Genomic DNA, 5,963 nt, shown 5'->3' with positions numbered 1-5,963 from the left:
CCCAAAAAAGAAAAAAGGAAGAAAAAATGTAAACTAAAATGAAAAAAGAACTTCTATGATGCTGCATAGATCAAGAACGGCTGAAGCGATACATATGCTAGATTCAGATTGATAAATCCATATTTACTAATTATGTGAGTAACGACTTAAGTATGATCAGCTAATTAAAGTCCTCTATATAAATAATTTTACAGATAATGAAGTATGGTCAGATAAATACCTGTTGTGACTTTCCAATGTCTTTTAGTGCTAACTGCTTATCATAACAAGCAGACTAAGAGATAAAAGTAGTTAAAATTAAACAGAATTCAAGAGATGAATACACACTTCAGCTTATAAAGTATTCACTCAAACCTGGTCATCATCTTTCCTCATTTTTTTGTTATTCTTTATTCTTTTTCTCTCTAACTCTCTCATGCGAATCCCGACAAAATTTAGCAATTGATCTGACGATTCTACCCAGGTGCAAAAGTTCAAGGAAGCTAAAAATAGAAAACTGCAAGATTTACTTATAAACATCACTCAGTAACTAACATGGAAGCGGTCTCTTGGGAACTCCGTTCAAAACCTGAAGCAACTAAGGGGAACATTCCAGTTTAAAGAATAACACAATTGCACATTCAGTTGAACTGATATGGATGCAAAGTTGCAAACATACAACACTTAAAAATAAAGCCATATGCAAAGAGAGTGGATAGTCGACAAAAAGAACCATAACCAGAATCAATATTAATTGCACTTTCACTTTGCATGCGTGGGAATTAAATATTATGAAATAAAATAATAGATCATAACAATAATCTGAAACAAAATGAAAAGAATGGTTTTCATGAGGACCATCCTCGTTACCCTACTAATATAAATATTAATATATACATATCTTTGAGGTCCCGTTTAGGTCATGGTCTTAAAATCCGCAAATCTCTGTTAATCTAGCAAGCTCAGTGATTAGGGTTAAACTTGTCAAAACGAGTAATTAAAAGTCACGCTATCGAGCAATTTTTCACAATTTTATAATCGAAACATGTTTAAATAATAACATTCAAGTGCCAAAAAAACACAGTCAAAGTGGCGAGATATTAGAACGAAACCAAAAATAAGATCATTCAAATAATGATACTATTACATATAAAAAGAATATCTAAGATGTGTTAGGGAAAGGGCATATACGCCGGAGAAATGATAATTCCGGACCAGAATCTGACAGAAAGAGTGGTGAGCACGCAAAAGAAATGGTATACACTTATACTATCTGCCTCTGAGTGCTCACTCTCTTCTGTCAGTTTTCATTTGTACTCAGAATATCATGTACAAGCAAATAGATACCTAAGTTAACTACCCAAAATGGTAAAAATATATGTACATAGCATAATAATGAAGATGTATCAGATCTGAAAATACCAAGTGCCACACATATGCAAAAGGACATCCAAATCCATTATCTAGAAACGTGCTTGAAATAATAGATCCATGCTATATCTCCAGCTATATATACGATTTAGGGTTTGTGGACCAACTAGAAAAATAAGGCCAAAGAGTAAAAGGCGACGCAAATTCAAACAATACACTTCTTTTTCTCTCTTTTACATGCAGGTACTAGTGACACAGACAGAGATTTGTAACTTGCTGCAGGTATTTACACAGAGCCAAGAATCAAAACAAGGTTCTTCTTTGTACCTGCTCATGTGTGTGTGTTGTGTAAAAAAGAGAGAAAGAGGGTGATTTCAATTGCTAAACGGCGTTCGGTTTTGTTATGATTAGGGTTTCTATAATAAAGGCTGGAAGCAGTCACGTTGAAAAAAGTTACACGATGAATTTGGGTACAGCGAATTCCTGTTTGAACCGTTAGATTTGGGGTTTAGTTGTTGCTTGGGAATTGAGTTGATGGGACTGCGTCTATTGGGGAGACCATTTTTTCTTCTCTGCTAATTCCGCTAGATCTCGATATACGCCACTTTATTATTCCCATGTTCAGTCTCGCTTTTTAATTTGAGAAAATTGCACTTGAGCTCTCAATCTCTTGATCAAGTTGTAACCTTATTTCTAACTTAAACAAAGAGTAAGTTCGTAGTAACATTTCAAAATTGGTGCTTCGTTAATTCCACATGACAATTTGACAAAGAATGAAAATGAAGGATTTCTGTATACTCTTATTGATAATACTGCAGTCAATTTACACTATACAACTTTACAGAATCTATAAATGTGAAAACAAATATATCAAATCAAGAAGATGATCCATATCAAATCCATCAGGGTAAAAAACCTACTATTACAGAATTGAATTGAGACCACATTAGAATTATTATTAGGTTAATACAAATATTTTTGGTATCCTCCCCTCAAGATGAGTTAATTGTTCTAATGATCACTAAACTTAGGTTTATATCTTTGATTGGTCACTGAGTTTAAAATGTCGAGTTTTAGTCACTGAATTTAGATTCATATCTTCGATTGCTCATTGAACTTAAGTTCATGTCTTAGATTGCTTACTGAAGTTTAAAATGTCAAGTTTTGGCCACTGAATTTTGGAATATGCCGTACGTTACTCATTAGCATAACTGTTGAATTTTGAAAAATATCAAGTTTACAGTGAGCAATATACTGCATTTTTCAAAATTCAGTGAGTAATATACAATATTTTTCAAAGTTCAATGAGGAATGTAGAACATTTTTAAAGTTTAGTAGTCAAAACTCGACATTTTAAATTTCGGTGAGTAATCGAAGACATGAACCTAAGTTTAGTGACCAAAACTCGACTTTTAAACTTCATTGACCAATAAAAAATATGGACCTAAGTTTAGTGACCATTGGAATAATTAACTCCCTCAAGATGGTGTGTGAACATCTCAAACACCCATGTCTGATAGCAAGCAATGAAAAAGATATGTACCAATTGATCTGGTTAAAAATGTCAACCAATTGTTGTTGTGAATGAGGTAGAAATAATTTTACTTTGAATTTTTTTGGCCAACTAACTGACAAATGTTTAGTTAGCTCGTGAAAAATGGGATTAGCAGCAAAGTGTAGCACTACCTTATTATCACCGTTCGCTTAATTCTGCAAATGTATGGATTGTAACGAATAATGAAGTGCATTATAAATCGGAATATCGAAACCAAATGAAATAATTATTTACCACAAATTTTTATATTAAATCTAACTTCAATTTCAAGTAATGTCGTAATCAATTAATGAATCAAGAATTTAAATTTTAACTAAAACTATTCTAAGCCCGTGGTCGATTCATCTATAAAATTAAATTTTAATTTAAGTTAGAGTCAAAATTTAATTTTAACCTACACATTTAATATGATACACAACTTTTCAGTCACATATTCAGCTCCCGTTTGGCCCCCATTCTCATTCATTTTCTTTCTCTTATTTTCAACCACACAATCTTCCATAAAATATTATTACACACAAATCAAAAACTTTTAATTCTTTTTCAACCACATATTTTTCAAAATAACATTATTCCAACAACTAAAATTTGGAAAGAATGGGGCCAAACAGGGGCTCAATCAACATTTATCAAAATCTATTAAGAATTTAATTTTTATCTGCACCAAACAGAGACTAAATCAAATTACATCTGAAGACGTGAATTTCTATTTCACTTAATTCAACATTTATCTAATCCAATTCTAGTTAGTGATCTCTCGAGTAAAACAAAATTCATTCACATGATCAAATTAACTATATCCGCGTGTCAAATAATATGAATTAACTCTTATCACTCCATCAATTCATATACATGTAAAAGTATTAAATTTTCACCAATTCAATTATGATTATCTAAGCTATAAAAGTATCTCCCGATCTCTTATCAAAATTTATATTAGTTATTGCACGAGCTACACAAATATATCTCTTTCTAATCTCAATATTATCCCTAAACCAAGTAATTGATGATCAAATAGTTAAATGTTAACTATATACATAATAAACAATTAACACATAATTAGAATTGAATAAAAATCTTTCGAATTAAATAAATATTAAATATCATAAACATCATTCATCCTAACAACAAATTATTTAGCCACTCATAGTTATATAATTAAACAATAAAAAGATGAAAAATATTAATAAGTTCAATACAATGAATAAAGAAAACAATCCAAGGTATTATTGATTTCCCACACCCAAAGCCCAACAATGAAATCTTCAAACTCGTCTTTGATGAATGTAAATTTTAGGGTCAATTTCGCCACGACAGAGGAATTATTGAGGTCTTTTGATTTGGTCCTTGGTTCCATTTCCTTGTTCAACTTCCAGACTTGACACCTTAGTCCATGAATTTCAGATTTCATCCATCTTCGTTCCCTTTCTTTCCTTCATTTTTTTTTCTCGTTTATTTTCTTCATTTCTTGGCCAATATCGTATACTATTTTCTCCTGAATTAATCAATAAACAAATAGTATTAAGTATCTAGATCATAAACATACTCTGAAAACGATACTTTTTGTCTATAAGTGAAATATTTACATTTATTAGTGATAATAAAGATACACTTGCAGGGTGATGGACTCCAAAACCTGAAGCAAATTACATAACCATGTAATCCCTTCGAGTGTTGATGTCATTGCATCATACTCCGCTAATGCAGAAGAGCGTGATATTGTTGATTGCTTCTTTGATTATCAGGAAATTGGTGAGCCACCAAGTAAATGCAATAACTTGTAATGGAACGTCGAGTATTTGAAACCCAAATTGGTATCAAAGCAAGCATGTAGTTAAGTAGTACTGGAGGTCAGAGGATGACAATTATTTTTCAAATAGCATAACACACATATAATGAGGTTGTAATGGTTTGTCAAGAAATTTGGCTTAGAAGTTGAATACAATAAGCAATATCATGCATCGTCACATGTGAGATAAAGTAAACTCCCTGTAAAATGCCCGTAACAAGAATCGCCTATAATAGTTTCATCTAATTTACTTGTTTCCAAATTCCGTTTCGTTGGAGTTTTCGAAGGGCGTGTTCCGAGAAGAGCAAATTCTTCAACTCCATATTTTCATTTACTTAAATAAATCTCATTCTTAGAAAGTGCCACATCAATGCTGATGAAGTATTTCTACCATTATACAGACTCTCCTCGGTTGCCTAAATTCTTTCAATTACTTACCAATTCTTATAACTAAACAATTTTCAAGTTTCCAAAAATTATACAATTGAAGACTCAAAAAAAATGGAATTTTTTTTTTTTACAAAAGGTGCACGCAATCGAAAGGCGAGTTGATTGTCTTTTACCATGCATTGCCCATATGAAGGCCATTTAGGAGAATTCTTATGTCTAGTGTTGACACACTAAAAGTGCAGCCCAAAGAATGAAGCCCAACTGGAAAATTCAGGATAAAGACCCAAATAGGGTTACTAATGAATTCAGTGGAAGCCTACGAATACGGTAACATCATCACCCAAACTTGCAAGACGCCCAAAATCTGAGCGAATGAAATGCCTTACAGTCGCCCAGAGCAATGACCCTGTTCTTGCCCAAACCTTCGAATCGCCTAGGATCTTAGCAAACATAAGATGTTATGGTTATCCAGATGTGTAGTTATTGAAGCAGTTATCGAGTAACCTTATCACGATCCACGATTCAAGGAGTTCATTTGAAGACGGTTGAACGACAAAGAGTAGTGGCAGCAGTTAGAGAAGGCGGTTCTACGACACGTTAGCCACCATAAAGAAAGTGGGTAGTTATAAAGCAATCAAGCAGTTTCTAAGCGGTTGATCACGAAGAAATCATCAAGGAAATATAAAAGGAAAAGAAAACATAGAGCAAAAAGGAACCCCGAATCAAACACTCTCAAATAGAGAATATGTAATTTCAATTTCTTAGTTTAGACTTAAACATTTCTTTTCAGTACTCGTGTGCTTGCACTCCTTGGAGACATTTTGTTTAATTCCAATTGTAAAGTCATCGTCAATAAAACACCCCTTTTTGGGACTTTGT

This window comes from Olea europaea, chromosome 19 (assembly GCF_002742605.1).
Source record: "Olea europaea var. sylvestris chromosome 19, O_europaea_v1, whole genome shotgun sequence".
NCBI lineage: Eukaryota > Viridiplantae > Streptophyta > Magnoliopsida > Lamiales > Oleaceae > Olea > Olea europaea.
Note: the sequence above shows the minus strand (reverse complement) of the source record.